Source organism: Orbicella faveolata, unplaced genomic scaffold (assembly GCF_042242905.1).
Source record: "Orbicella faveolata isolate gen_17 unplaced genomic scaffold, um_ofav_v1 contig_37, whole genome shotgun sequence".
NCBI lineage: Eukaryota > Metazoa > Cnidaria > Anthozoa > Scleractinia > Merulinidae > Orbicella > Orbicella faveolata.
Window position 1 is genome coordinate 74,261 of NW_028301566.1, and position 14,718 is coordinate 88,978.

Consider the following 14,718-nt stretch of genomic DNA (forward strand, 5'->3'; position numbering starts at 1 on the left):
GGCCGTCAGGAGTTACTTTAGAGTTCCCGGGAGTGGAAAATATTCTCCAAGTTCCAGGAAATCGCGCCGAAGTTGATCAAAATCACCATGCGCGTAACGGGCTCTCGGCTATTCTTTGAGTCTTAAATTTAAGTAGGGCTATATTTCGGCCCTGAAGCTCGAAGGTGAGCGTTCAGAATGTTTTGCTGTGTTCATTAAATTGGAAACCAAGGTCATCGGGAGTTAGTTTAGCGTTCCCGGGACTTGAAATTATTCGCCAACTTCCGGGAAATCGAGCAAAAGTGGCCCAAAATCACGATGCGCGTAAGGCGGTCTCGGCTACTCTTTCAGTCTTAAAATTAAGGGGGGCTATATTTCGATCTAGAAGCTCGAGACCGGGCGTGCGCTAATTTTACCTGTGTCCATTTCACTGACATCTTAGGCGATCAGGTGTTAGTTTAGAGTCCTTGGGACTGGAAAATATTTCCCAAATTCTGGCAGATCGAGCCAAAGTTGCTCAAAGTCACGATGCGCGTAAGGCGGTCTCGGCTACTCTTTGAGTCTTAAAATGAAGTGGGGCTATATTTCGGCCGAGAAGCTCGACACCGAGCGTGCGCTCCTTTTGCCTGTGTACGTATCACTGAAAACTAAGTTCATCATGAGTTAGCATAGAGTTCTCGGGACTGGAAAATATTCCCCGAATTCCGGCAAATCGAGCCAAAGATGCTCAAAATCAAGATGCGAGTAAGGCGGTCTCGGCTACTCTTTCACTCTGAAAATGAAGTGGGGCCATATTTCGGTTCTACAAGCTTGACACCGAGCGTGCGCTCCTTTTGCCTGTGTCTTTTTCACTAAGAACTAAGTCCATCAGGAGATAGTTTAGAGTCCTCGAGACTGGAAACTATCCTCCAAGTTTCGGCAAATTGAGCCATAGTTTGTTAAAATTACGATAAGCGTACGGCAGTTTCGTTTACTCTTTCAGTCTTAAATCTAAGTGGGGCTTTATTTCGACCTAGAAGCTCGACAGGGAGCGTGCGCTCCTGTTACCTGTGACCATTTTACTGAAAACTAAGGTTATCAGGAGTTAGCTTAGAGTCCCCGAGACTGGAAAATATCCCCCAAGTTTGGCAGATCGAGCCATAGTGGCTAAAAATTTCGATGCGCTTAAGGCGGTTTCGTCTACCCTTTCAGTCTTAAAATAAAGTGGGGCTACATTTCGGCCTAACACCTGGAAACCTAGCGTGCGCTCCTTCTACCTGTTTCCATTTCACTGAAAACCAAGGCAATCAGGAGTTAGTTTAGAGCTTCCGGGACTGGAAAATATCTCCCAAATCCCGAAAAATCAAGCCGAAGTTGGACAAATTTACCATGCGCGTAAGGCCGTCTCGGCTATTCTTTCAGTCTTAAAGTGAAGTGGGGCTATATTTCGGCCCAGAAGCTCGAAAGTGAACGTTCAAAAAATTTGGCTGTGTCCATTTCACTGAAAACCAAGACAACCAGGAATTAGTTTAGAGTGCCCGGGACTGGGAATTATTTCCCAAGTTCCGGGAAATCGAGCCGAAGTAAGCCAAAATAACGATGTGCGTAAGGCAATCTCAGCTACTGTTTCAGTCTTAAAGTGAAGTACGGCTATGCTTCGGCCCAGAAGCTCGAAAGTGAGCGTTCAAAAAGTTATCCTGTGTCCATTTCACTACAAACCAAAACCATCAGGAGTTAGTTTAGAGTCCCGGCAACTGGAAAATATCCCCCAAGTTCCGCGAAATCGAGACGGAGTTGGTCAAAATCACGATGCGCGTAAGGCGGTCTGGGCTACTCTTTCAGTCTTAAAGTGAAGTAGGGCTATATTTCGGTCCAGAAGCTCGAAAGTGAGCGTTCAAAAAGTTTTTTTCTCTCAATTTAACTGAAAACCAAGACCATCGTGAGTTAGTTTAGAGTCCCCGGGAGTGAAAAATATCCCTTAAGGTCCGGAAACTCGAGCCGAAGTTGGTCAAAATCACGATGCGCTCAAGGTGGTCTCGGCTACTCTTTCAGTTTTAAAGTGAAGTGGGGCTATATTTCTCCCAAGAATTTCGAAAGTATGCGTTCAAAAAAATTGGCTGTGTCCATTTCACTGCAAACCAAGGCCATCAGGAATTACTTGAGAGTCCTTGGGACTGGAATATGTCCCCGAAGTTTCGGGGAATCTAGCCGAAGTTGGTCAAAACCACGATGCGCGGAAGAGGGTCTCGGCTAATCTTTCAGTCTTAAAGTGAAGTGGGGCTATATTTCGGCTCAGAAGCTCGAAGGGGAGCGTTCAAAGAGTTTTGCTCTCTCTATTTCAATGCAAACCAAGGCAATCCGGAGTTACTTTAGAGTCGCCGGTACCGGAAAATATCCCCCATTTTCCGGGAAATCGAGCCAAAGTTGGTCACAATCACGATAAGCGTAAGGCGGTCTCGGCTACTCTTTCATTCTTAAAGTGAACTGGGGCAATATTTCCGCCCAGAAGCTTGAAAGTGAGCGTTCAGAAAGTTTTGCTGTGTCCATTTCACTCCAAAGCAAGGCCATCAGGAGTTACTTTAGAGTCCGCGGGACTGTAAAATATCCCCCAAGTTCCGGGAAATCGAGCCGAAGTTGGTCAAAATTACGATGCGCGTAAGGCGGTTTCGGCTACTCTTTCAATCTTAAAGTAAAGTGGGGCTATATTTCGGCCCAGAAGCTCGAAAGTGAGCGTTCAAAAAGTTTGCTGTGTCCATTTTACTGCAGACGAAGCACATCGGGGACCAGTTTAGAGTCCCCGGGAATGGAAAATATCCCCCAAGTTCCGGGAAATTTAGCCAAAGTTGGCCAAAATCACGACGCGCGTACGGCGGTCTCAGCTACTCTTTAAGTTTTAAAGTGAAGTTGGGCAATATTTCGGCCGAGAAGCTCGAAACTGAGTGTTTAAAAAGTTTTGCTGTGTCAATTTCACTGCAAACCAAGGCAACCAGGAGTTAGTTTAGAGACCCAGGGAGTGGAAAATATTCCCCGAATTCCGGGAAATTTAGCCGAAGTTTGTCAAAATCACCATGGGCGTAAGGCGGTCTTGGCTCATCTTTCAGTCTTAAAGTGAAGTGGGGCTATATTTCGCCCCAGAAGCTCGAAAGTGAGCGTTCAAAACGTTTTCCTGTGTCAATTTCACTTCGAAGCATAGCCATCAAGAGTTAGTTTAGAGTCCTAGGGACTGGAAAATATCCCGTAAGTGCCGAAAAATCGAGACAAAGTTTGGCAAAATAAATAAGCGCGTAAGGCCGTCTCGGCTACTCTTTTATTGTTAAAATAAAGTGGGGCTCTATTTCGGCCCAGAAGCTCCAAAGTAAGGGTTCAAAAAAATTTGCTGTGTCCATTTCACTGGAAACCAAGGCCATCAGGAGTTAGTTTAGTTTTCCCGGGACTGGAATATATCCCCCAGGTTCCGGGAAATCGAGCGGAAGCTAGTCAAAATCACGATTTCCGTAAGACAGACTCGGCTACTCTTACTCTTAAAAAGAAGTGGGGCTATATTTCGGCCCAGAAGCTCGAAGGTGAGTCTTCACAATGTTTTGCTCTGTCAGTTTCAATGCAAAGCAAGGCGATCAGGAATTAGTTTAGAGTCCCCGGGACTGGAAAATATCCCCCAAGTTCCGGGAAATCGAGCTTAACTTGGTCAAAATCACGCTGCGCGTAAGGCGGTCTCGGCTACTATTTCAGGGTTAAAGTAAAGTGGGCTTCTATTTAAGCCCACAAGCTAGAAGGTCAGTGTTAAAAAAGGACTCGGCTCATCTTTCACTCTTCAAGTGAAGTGGGGCTATATTTGGGGCTAGAAGCTCGAAACTTTGCTTTCAAAAAGTTTGGCTGTTTCAATTTCACTGCAAACCAAGGCAATCCGGACTTAGTTTAGAATCCCCGGGACTAGAAAATATCCCCCAAGTCCCGCGAAATCAAGCCGAAGATGGTCAAAATCACGATGCGCGTAAGGCGGTGTTGGCTACTCTTTAAGTCTTAAAGTGAAGTGGGGCTATGTTTTGGCCTAGAAGCTCGAAAGGAAGCGTTCAAAAAGTTTTCCTGTGTTCATTTCACTGCAAACCCAAGCCATCAGGAGTTAGTTTAGAGTCCCCAGGACTGGAATATATCCCCCAAGTTCCAAGAAATCGAGCCAAATTTGGTCAAAATCACCATGCGCGTAAGCCGGTCTCGGCTACTCTATCAGTCTTAAAGTAAAGTTGGGCTATATTTTGTTCCAGAAACTCACAAGTGAGCGTTTAAAAAGTTCTGCTAAGTCCACTTCACTGCAAACCACGACAATGAGGAGTTAGTTTAGAAATCCCGGGACTGGAAAATATCCTCGAAGTTGCGGCAAATCGAGCCGAAGTTGGTGAAAATCACGATGCGCGGAAGGCGTTCTTTGCTACTCTTCCCGTCTTAAAGTGAAGTGGGGCTATATTTCGGCCTAGAAGCTCCACACCTAGCGTCCGCTTCGTTTACCTCTGTCCTTTTCACTTAATAATACGACAATCAGGAGTTAGTTTAGAGTTCCCGGGACTGAAAAATATCCCCCTAGTCCGCGCAAATCCAGCCAAAGATGCTCAAAAATCACCATTCGCGTAAGGCGGTCTCGGCTACTCTTTTAGTCTTAAAATGAAGTGGCGCTATATTTCGGCCTAGAAGCTCGACACCTAGCTTGCGCTTCTTTAACCTGTGTCCATTTCCGCAAAAAATAAAGACATCAGGGTTTAGTTTACAGATTCCGGCACTGGAAAATATCAAACCAATTTCCGGAAAATCGAGCCGAAGTTGATGAAAATCACGATGCGCGTAAGGCGGTCTCGGCTACTCTTTCAGTCTTGAAGTGAAGTGGGGCTACATTGCTGCCCAAGAGCTTGAAAGTGAGCGTTTAAAAAGTTTTGCTCTGTCTATTTCACTGCAAACGAAGGCCATTAGGAGTTAACTTAGAGTTTGCGGGAGTAGAAAATATCCCCCAACTTCCTGGCAATCGAGCCGAGGTTGGTTAAAATCACCATGCCCGTAAGGCGGTGTCGGCTACTCTTTCAATCTTAAAGTGAAGTGGGGCAATATTTCGGCCCAGAAGCTCTAAAGTGAGTGTTTAAAAAGGTTTTGCTGTGTCAATTTCACTGCAAACCAAAGCCATCAGGAATTAGTTTAGAGACCCAGGGAGTGGAAAATATATCCCAAATTCCGGGAAATTTAGCCGAAGTTGGTCAAAATCACCATGTGCGTAAGGCCGTCTCGGCTAATCTTTCAGTCTTAAAGTGAAGTGGGGCTATATTTCTGCCCAGAAGCTCGAAAGTGACCGTTCAAAAGGTCTTCCTGTGTCAATTTCACTGCAAACAAAGGCAAGCAGAAGTTAGGTTAGAGTCCCAGGGACTGGAAAATATCCTGTAAGTGCGGGAAAATGGGGACAAAGGTTGTCAAAATGAAGATACGCGTAAGGCCGTCTCGGCTATTCGTTCAGTCTTAAAGTGAAGTGAGGCTCTACTTCGGCCCAGAAGGTCCAAAGTGAGCGTTCAAAAAAAATTGCTGCGTCCATTTCACTGCAAATCAAGGCAATCAGGAGATAGTTTAGAGTCCCCGAGAGTTTAATATATCCCCTAAGTTCCGGGAAATCGAGCCAAAGTTTGTCAAACTCACGATGCGCGTAAGACGGACTCGGCCACTCTTTCAATCTTAAAGTAGAGTGGGGCTATATTTCGGCCCAGAAGCTCGAAGGTGAGCGTTCAAAATGATTTCCTCTGTCCATTTCAATACAAACCAAGGCGATCAGGGGTTAGTTTAGAGTCCTCGGGACTGGAAAATACCACCAAGCTCCTAGAAATCGATCCGAAGTTGGTCAAAATCACGATGCGCGTAAGGCGGTCTCGGCTACTCTTTCAGTCTTAAAGTGAAGTGTGGCTATATTTCGGCAAAGAAGGTCGAAAGTGAGCGTTGAAAAAGTTATGCTGTGGCCAATTCACTGCAAAGCAAGGCAATCAGGTGTTAGTTTAGTGTCCGCCGGATTTGAAAATATCCTCCAATTTCCGGGAAATCGAGCCTAAGCTGGTCAAAATCACGATGCGCGTAAGGCGTTCTCGGCTACTCTTAAAGTCTTAAAGTGAAGTGGGGCTATATTTGGGCCCAGAAGCTCGAAGGTGAGCGTTCAAAATGTTTTCCTATGTCCATTTCAATGCAAACCAAGGCCATCAGGAGTTAGTTTAGAGTCCCCGGCACTAAAAAAAATCCCCCAAGTTGCGGGAAATCGAGCCGAAGTTGGTCAAAATCACGATGCGCGTAAGGCGGTCTCCCTTACTGTTTCAGTCTTTAAGTGAAGTGGGGCTATATATGGGCCAAGAAGCTCGAAAGTGAACGTTCAAAAAGTTTTGCTGTGTCCATTTCAATGCGAACCAAGGCCATCAGGAGTTACTTTAGAGTCCGCGGGACTAAAAGATATTCCCCAAGTTCCGGAAAACCGAGCCGAAGTTGGTCAAAATCACGATGCGCGTAAGGCGGGCTCGGCTACTCTTTTAGTCTTAAAGTAAAGTGGGGCTATATCTCGTCCCAGAAGCTCGAAAATGAGCGTTCAAAAAAGCCTAGCTGTGTCCAGTTTACTGCAGACCAAGGACGTCGGGGGTCAGTTTAGAGTCCCCAGGAATGGAAAATATCCCCCAAGTTCCGGGAAATCGAGCCGAAGTTGGTCAAAATTACGATGCGCGTAAGCCGGTCTCGGCTACTCTTTCAGTCTTAAAGTAAAGTGGGGCTATATCTCGTCCCAGAAGCTCGAAAATGAGCGTTCAAAAAAGCCTAGCTGTGTCCAGTTTACTGCAGACCAAGGACGTCGGGGGTCAGTTTAGAGTCCCCAGGAATGGAAAATATCCCCCAAGTTCCGGGAAATCGAGCCGAAGTTGGTCAAAATCACGATTCGCGAAACGCGATCTCGGCTATTGTTGCAGTCTTAAAGTGAAGTTGGGCTATATTTCAGCCCAGAAGCTCGAAAGTGACCGTTTAAAAAGTTACGCTTCGTGCATTTAACTGCAAAAAAGGCCATCAGGAGTTATTTTAAAGTCCCCGGACTGGAAAATATCCCCCAAGTTTTGGGATGTCGAGCTGAACTTCGTTTAAGGCGGTCTCGGCTATTCTTTCAGTGTTCAAGTGAAGTGGGGCTATATTTTGGCGCAGAAGCTCGAAGATGAGCGTTCAAAAAGTTTTCCTGTGTCCATTTCATTGCAAACCAAGGCCATCAGGAATAAGTTTAGAGTCCACAGAACTGGAATATATTCCCTAAGTTCCGGCAAATCGAGCCGAAGTTGGTCAAAATCACGATGCGCGTAAGGCGGACGCGGCTCATCTTTCACTCCTCAAGTGAAGTGGGGCTATATTTCGGCCCAGAAGCTCGAAACTCTGCTTTCAAAAACTTTTGCTGTTTCCATTTCACTGCAAAACAAAGTCATGGGGGCTTAGTTTATAGTCCCCGGGACTAGAAAATATCCCCCAAGTCCCGAGAAATCAAGCCGAAGATGGTCAAAATCACGATGCGCGTAAAGCGGTCTCGGCAACTCTTTAAGTCTTAAAGTGAAGTGGGGTTACATTTCGGCCCAGAAGGTGCAAAGTCAGCGTTCAAAAAGTTTTGCGGTGTCCATTTCACTGCAAACCCAGGCAATCAGGAGTTAGTTCAGAGTGCCCGGGACTGGAAAATATCCCCCAAGTTCCGGAAAATCAAGCCAAAGTTGGTCAAAATCACGATGCGCGTAAGATGGTCTCGGCTACTCTTTCAGGCTTAAAGTGAAGTGGGGCTATATTCGGCTCAGAAGCTTGAAGGTGAGGGTTTAAAATGTTTTGCTCTGTCCATTTCAATGCAAACCAAGGCGATCGGGAGTTAGTTTACAGTCCCTGGGACTGAAAAATATCCCACAAGTTCCGGCAAATTGAGCCAAAGTTGCTCAAAATCACGATGCGCGTAAGGCCGTTTCGTCTATTTTTTCAGTCTTAAAATGAAGTGGGGCTATATTTCGACGTAGAAGCTCGGCACCGAGCGTGCGCTAATTTAATCTGTGTCGATTTCACTGAAAAGTAAGGCAATCAGGAGTTAGTTTAGAGCTCCCAAAGCTGGAAACTATTCCCCAAGTTCCGGGAAATCGAGCCATAGAGGCTCAAAGTCGCGATGCGCGTAAGGCGGCCTCGTCTACTCTTTCAGCCTTAAAATGAAATGAGCTATATTTCGGCCCAAAGGCTCGAAAGTGAGCGTTCAAAAAGTTTTCCTGTGTCCATTTCACTGCAAACCAAGGCCAAGAAGAAATACGTTAGAGTCCCCGGGACTGTAAAATATCCCCCAAGTTCATGGAAATCAAGCGGAAGTTGGTCAAAATCACGTTGCGCGCAAGGCGGTCTCGGCTACTTTTTCAGTTTTAAAGTGAAGTGAGGCTTTATTCCTGCCCATGCGCTTGAAAGTGAGCGTTCAAAAAGTTTCCCTCTGTTTATTTCACTGTGGGGCTATATTTCGACCCAGCAGCTCCAAAGTGAGCGTTCAAAAAGTTTTCCTGTGTCCATTGCTCGGCCAACCAAGGCAATCAGGAGTTAGTTTAGAGTCCCCGGGACTGGAAAATATTCCCCCAGTTCCGGGAAATGGAGCCGAACTTGGTCAAAATCACGATGCGCTTAAGCCGGTCTCGGCTACTCTTTAAGTCTTAAAGTGAAGTGGGGCTATGGGTTGGCCCAGAAGCTTTAAAGTGAGCGTTGAAAAAGTTTTGCCGTTTCCATTTTACTGCAAACCAAGGCAATCAGGAGTTAGTTTAAAGTTCCCGGGTCTGGAAAATATCCCCCAAGTTCCGGGAAATCGAGGCGTAGTTTGTCAAAATCACGATTGGCATAAGGCGGTCTCGGCTACTCTTTCAGTCTTAAAGTGAAGTGTGGCTATATTTTGGCCCAGAAGCTCGCACAAGAGCGTTAAAAATGTTTTCCTGCGTCCATTTCACTGCAAAGAAAGGCCATCAGGAGTTAGTTTAGAGTGCCCGGGACTGGAAAATATACCCCAAGTTTCTGAAATTCGAGCTTAAGTTAGTCAAAATGACGATGCGCGTAAGGCGGCCTCGGCTACTCTTTCAATCTTAAAATGAAGTGGGGCTAAACTTTTGGGCCCAGAAGTTGGAAAGTCAGCGTTCAAAAAGTCTTGCTGTTTCCATTTCACTCCAAACCAAGAAAAGCAGCAGTTAGTTTAGAGTCCCCGGGACTGGAAAATATCCCCCAAGTTCGGGGAAATCAACCCGAAGTTTGTCAAAATCACGATGCGCGTAAGGCGGTCTCGGCTACCCTTTTAGTTTTGCTGTGTCCATTTTACTGCAAACCAAGGCCATCAGGAATTAGTTTAGAGTCTTCAAAATCAGGATGCGCGTAAGTCGGTCTCGGCTACTCTTTCAGTCTTCAAGTGAAGTGGGGCTCTATTTCGGTCCAGAAGCTCGAAAGTGTGCGTTCAAAAATTTGTCCTGTGTAAAATTCACTGCAAACCATGGCCATCAGGAGTTAGTTTAGAGTCCCCGGGACTGGAAAATATTGCCCTAATTCCGCGAAATCGAGCGGAAGTTGATCAAAATCACGATGCGCGTAGCGCGGTCTCGGCTAATGTTTCAGTCTTAAAGTGAAGTGTGGCTGTATTTCGGCCCACAAGCTCGAAAGTGAGCGTTCAAAAGGTTTTGCTGTGTCGATTTCACTGCAAACCAAGGCCATCAGGCGTTAGTTTAGAGTACGCGCAAGTAGAAAATATCCCCCCAGTTACGGGAAATCGAGCCCAAGTTGGTCAAAATCACGATGCGCGCAAGGCGGTCCCGGCTACGCTTTCAGTCTTAAAGTGAAGTTGCGCTATATTTGGGCCCAGAGGCTCGAAAGTGCGCATTCGAAAAGTTTTGCTGTGTCCATTTCACTGCAAAGCAAGGCCATCAGGAGTTAGTTTAGATCCCTTGGGACTAGAAAATATTTCCCAAGTTCCGCCAGATCGAGCCGAAGTTGGTCAAAGTCACGATGCGCGTAAGGCGCTCTCGGTTAGTCTTTCAGTCTTAAAGTGAAGTTGGGCTATAGTTCGGCCAAGAAGCTCGAAAGTACGCGTTCAAAAAGTTTTGCTCTGTCCCTTTCGCTGGAAACCAAGGCCGTCAAGAGTTAGTTTAGAGTCCCCGGGAGTGGAAAATATTCTCCAAGTTCCAGGAAATCGCGCCGAAGTTGATCAAAATCACCATGCGCGTAACGGGCTCTCGGCTATTCTTTGAGTCTTAAATTTAAGTAGGGCTATATTTCGGCCCTGAAGCTCGAAGGTGAGCGTTCAGAATGTTTTGCTGTGTTCATTAAATTGGAAACCAAGGTCATCGGGAGTTAGTTTAGCGTTCCCGGGACTTGAAATTATTCGCCAACTTCCGGGAAATCGAGCAAAGGTGGCCCAAAATCACGATGCGCGTAAGGCGGTCTCGGCTACTCTTTCAGTCTTAAAATTAAGGGGGGCTATATGTCGATCTAGAAGCTCGAGACCGGGCGTGCGCTAATTTTACCTGTGTCCATTTCACTGACATCTTAGTCCATCAGGTGTTAGTTTAGAGTCCTTGGGACTGGAAAATATTTCCCAAATTCTGGCAGATCGAGCCAAAGTTGCTCAAAATCACGATGCGCGTAAGGCGGTCTCGGCTACTCCTTCAGTCTTAAAATGAAGTGGGGCTATATTTCGGCCGACAAGCTCAACACCGAGCGTGCGCTCCTTTTGCCTGTGTACATATCACTGAAAACTAAGTTCATCAGGAGTTAGCATAGAGTCCTCGGGACTGGAAAATATTCCCCGAATTCCGGCAAATCGAGCCAAAGATGCTCAAAATCAAGATGCGAGTTAGGCGGTCTCGGCTACTCTTTCACTCTGAAAATGAAGTGGGGCCATATTTCGGTTCTACAAGCTTGACACCGAGCGTTCGCTCCTTTTGCCTGTGTCCTTTTCACTAAGAACTAAGTCCATCAGGAGATAGTTTAGAGTCCTCGAGACTGGAAACTATCCTCCAAGTTTCGGCAAATTGAGCCATAGTTTCCTAAAATTACGATAAGCGTACGGCAGTTTCGTTTACTCTTTCAGTCTTAAAATGAAGTGGGGCTTTATTTCGACCTAGAAGCTCGACAGGGAGCGTGCGCTCCTGTTACCTGTGACCATTTTACTGAAAACTAAGGTTATCAGGAGTTAGCTTAGAGTCCCCGGGACTGGAAAATATGGCCCAAGTTTTGGCAGATCGAGCCATAGTGGCTAAAAATTTCGATGCGCTTAAGGCGGTTTCGTGTACACTTTCAGTCTTAAAATAACGTGGGGCTAGATTTCGGCCTTCAACCGGGAAACCTAGCGTGCGCTCCTTTTACCTGTGTCCATTTCACTGAAAACCAAGGCAATCAGGAGTTAGTTTAGAGCTTCCGGGACTGGAAAATATCCCCCAAACCCGGAGAAATCAAGCCGAAGTTGGAAAATTTACCATGCGCGTAAGGCGGTCTCGGCTATTCTTTCAGTCTTAAAGTGAAGTGGGGCTATATTTCGGCCCAGAAGCTCGAAAGTGAACGTTCAAAAAGTTTGGCTGTGTCCATTTCACTGAAAACCAAGGCAATCAGGAATTAGTTTAGAGTGCCCGGGACTGGGAATTTTTCCCAAGTTCCGGGATATCGAGTCGAAGTAAGCCAAAATCAAGATGCGCGTAAGGCAATCTCAGCTACTCTTTCAGTCTTAAAATGAAGTAGGGCTATGCTTCGGCGCAGAAGCTCGAAACTGAGCGTTCAAAAAGTTATCCTGTGTCCATTTCACTGCAAACCAAGGCCATCAGGAGTTAGTTTAGGGTCCCCGGAACTGGAAAATATCCCGCAAGTTCCGCGAAATCGAGACGGAGTTGGTCAAAATCACGATGCGCGTAAGGCGGTCTCGGCTACTCTTTCAGTCTTAAAGTGAAGTAGGGCTATATTTCGGTCCAGAAGCTCGAAAATGAGCGTTCAAAAAGTTTTGCTCTCTCAATTTAACTGAAAACCAAGACCATCGTGAGTTAGTTCAGAGTCCCCGGGACTGAAAAATATCCCTTAAGTTCCGGAAACTCGAGCCGAAGTTGGTCAAAATCACGATGCGCCTAAGGCGGTGTCGGCTACTCTTTCAGTTTTAAAGTGAAGTGGGGCTATATTTTCCCCCAGAATTTCGAAAGTATGCGTTGAAAACAATTGGCTGTGTCCATTTCACTGCAAACCAAGGCCATCAGGAATTACTTTCGAGTCCTTGGGACTGGAATATATCCCCGAAAATTCGGAAAATCTAGCCGAAGTTGGTCAAAACCACGCTGCGCGTAAGACGGTCTCGGCTACTCTTTCAGTCTTAAAGGGAAGTGGGGCTATATTTCGGCTCAGAAGCTCGAAGGGGAGCGTTCAAAAAGTTTTCCTCTCTCCATTTCAATGCAAACCAAGGGAATGAGGAGTTACTTTAGAGTCCCCGGTAGCGGAAAATATCCCCCATTTCCCGGGAAATCGAGCCGAAGTTGGTCAAAATTACGATGCGCGTAAGCCGGTCTCGGCTACTCTTTCAATCTTAAAGTAAAGTGGAACTATATTTCGGCGCAGAAGCTCGAAAGTGAGCGTTCAAAAAGTTTTGCTGTGTCCATTTTACTGCAGACCAAGGATGTCGGGGGCCAGTTTAGACTCCCCGGGAATGGAAAATATCCCCCAAGTTCCGCGAGATTTAGTTAAAGTTGGTCAAAATCACGACGCGCGGACGGCGGTCTCGGCTACTCTTTCAGTCTTAAAGTGAAGTGGGGCAATATTTCGGCCCAGAAGCTGGAAACTGAGTGTGTAAAAAGTTTTGCTGTGTCAATTTCACTGCAAACCAAGGCCATAAGGAGTTAGTTTAGAGACCCAGGGAGTGGAGAATATCCCCCAAATTCCGGCAAATTTAGCCGAAGTTTGTCACCAGGGCGTAAGGCGGTGTTGGCTAATCTTTCAGTCTTAAAGTGAAGTGGGGCTATATTTCGCCCAAGAAGCTCGAAAGTGAGCGTTCAAAAAGTTTTCCTTTGTCAATTTCACTTCGAACCAAAGCCATCAAGAGTTAGTTTAGAGTCCCAGGGACTGGAAAATATCCCGTAAGTGCCGAAAAATCGAGACAAAGTTTGGCAAAATAAATCAGCGCGTAAGGCCGTCTCGGCTACTCTTTTAGTGTTAAAATAAAGTGGGGCTCTATTTCGGCCCAGAAGCTCCAAAGTAAGGGTTCAAAAAAATTTGCTGTGTCCATTTCACTGGAAACCAAGGCCATCAGGAGTTAGTTTAATGTTTTCGGGACTGCAATATATCCCCCAGGTTCCGGGAAATCGAGCCGAAGTTAGTCAAAATCACGATTTGCGTAAGACAGCCTCGGCTACTCTTACTCTTAAAAAGAAGTGGGGCTATATTTCGGCCCAGAAGCTCGAAGGTGAGTCTTCACAACGTTTTGCCCTGTCAGTTTCAATGCAAAGCAAGGCGATCAGGAGTTAGTTTAGAGTCCCCGGGACTGGAAAATATCCCCCAAGTTCCGGGATATCGATCCGTAGTTGGTCAAAATCACGATGCGCGAAACGCCATCTCGGCTATTGTTTCAGTCTTAAAGTGAAGTGGGGCTATATTTCGGCCCGGAAGCTCGAAAGTGACCGTTTAAAAAGTTACGCTTTGTGCATTTAACTGCAAACAAAGGCCATCAGGAGTTAGTTTAAAGTTCCCCGGACTGGAAAATATCCGCCAAGTTCCGGGAAATCGAGCTGAAGTTGGTCAACATCAGGATGCCTCTAAGGCGGTGTCCGCTACTCTTTCAGTCTTAAAGTGAAGTGGGGCTATATTTCGGCCCAAAAGCTGCAAAGTGATCGTTAAAAAAGTTATGCTCTCTGCATTTCACTGCAAACCAAGGCCATCAGGAGTTAGTTTAGAGTCCCCCGGACTGGAAAATATCTCCCAAGTTCCGGGAAATCGAGCTGAACTTAGTCAAAATCACGATGCGCGTAAGGCGGTCTCAGCTACTATTTCAGGGTTAAAGTGAAGTGGGCTTCTATTTAAGCCCACAAGCTAGAAGGTGAGTGTTAAAAAAGTTCTGCTCTGTCCATTTCTCCGAAAACCAAGGCCATAAGGAGTTAATTTAGAGCTCGCGGGACTCGAATATATCCGGCACGGCCCGGGAAATCGACCCGAAGTTGGTCAAAATCACGATTCGCGCAAGACGGTTTCGGCTACTCTTTCAGTCTTAAAGTAAAGTGGGCTATATTTCGGGCCAGAAGCTCCAAAGTGAGCGTTCAAAAAGTTTCGCTGTGTCTATTTCAATGCAAACGAAGACGATAAGGAGTTAGTTTAGAGTCTCCGGGACTTTAAAATATCCCCCAAATTTCGGGAAATCGAGCCGAAGTTGGTCAAAATCACGATGCGCGCAAGGCGGTCTCAGCTATTCTTTCAGTCTTAAAGTGAAGTTGGGCTTTATTTTAGGCCAGAAACTCGAAGATAAGCGTTCAAAAAGTTTTGCTGTGTCCATTTCACTGCAAACCAAGGCCATCAGGAATATGTTTAGAGTCCACAGAACTGGAAAATATTCCCTAATTTCCGGCAAATCGAGCCGAAGTTGGTCAAAATCACGATGCGCGTAAGGCGGACTCGGCTCATCTTTCACTCTTCAAGTGAAGTGGGGCTATATTTGGGCCTAGAAGCTCGAAACTTTGCTTTCAAAAAGGTTGGCTGTTTCAATTTCACTGCAAAACAAGGCCATCC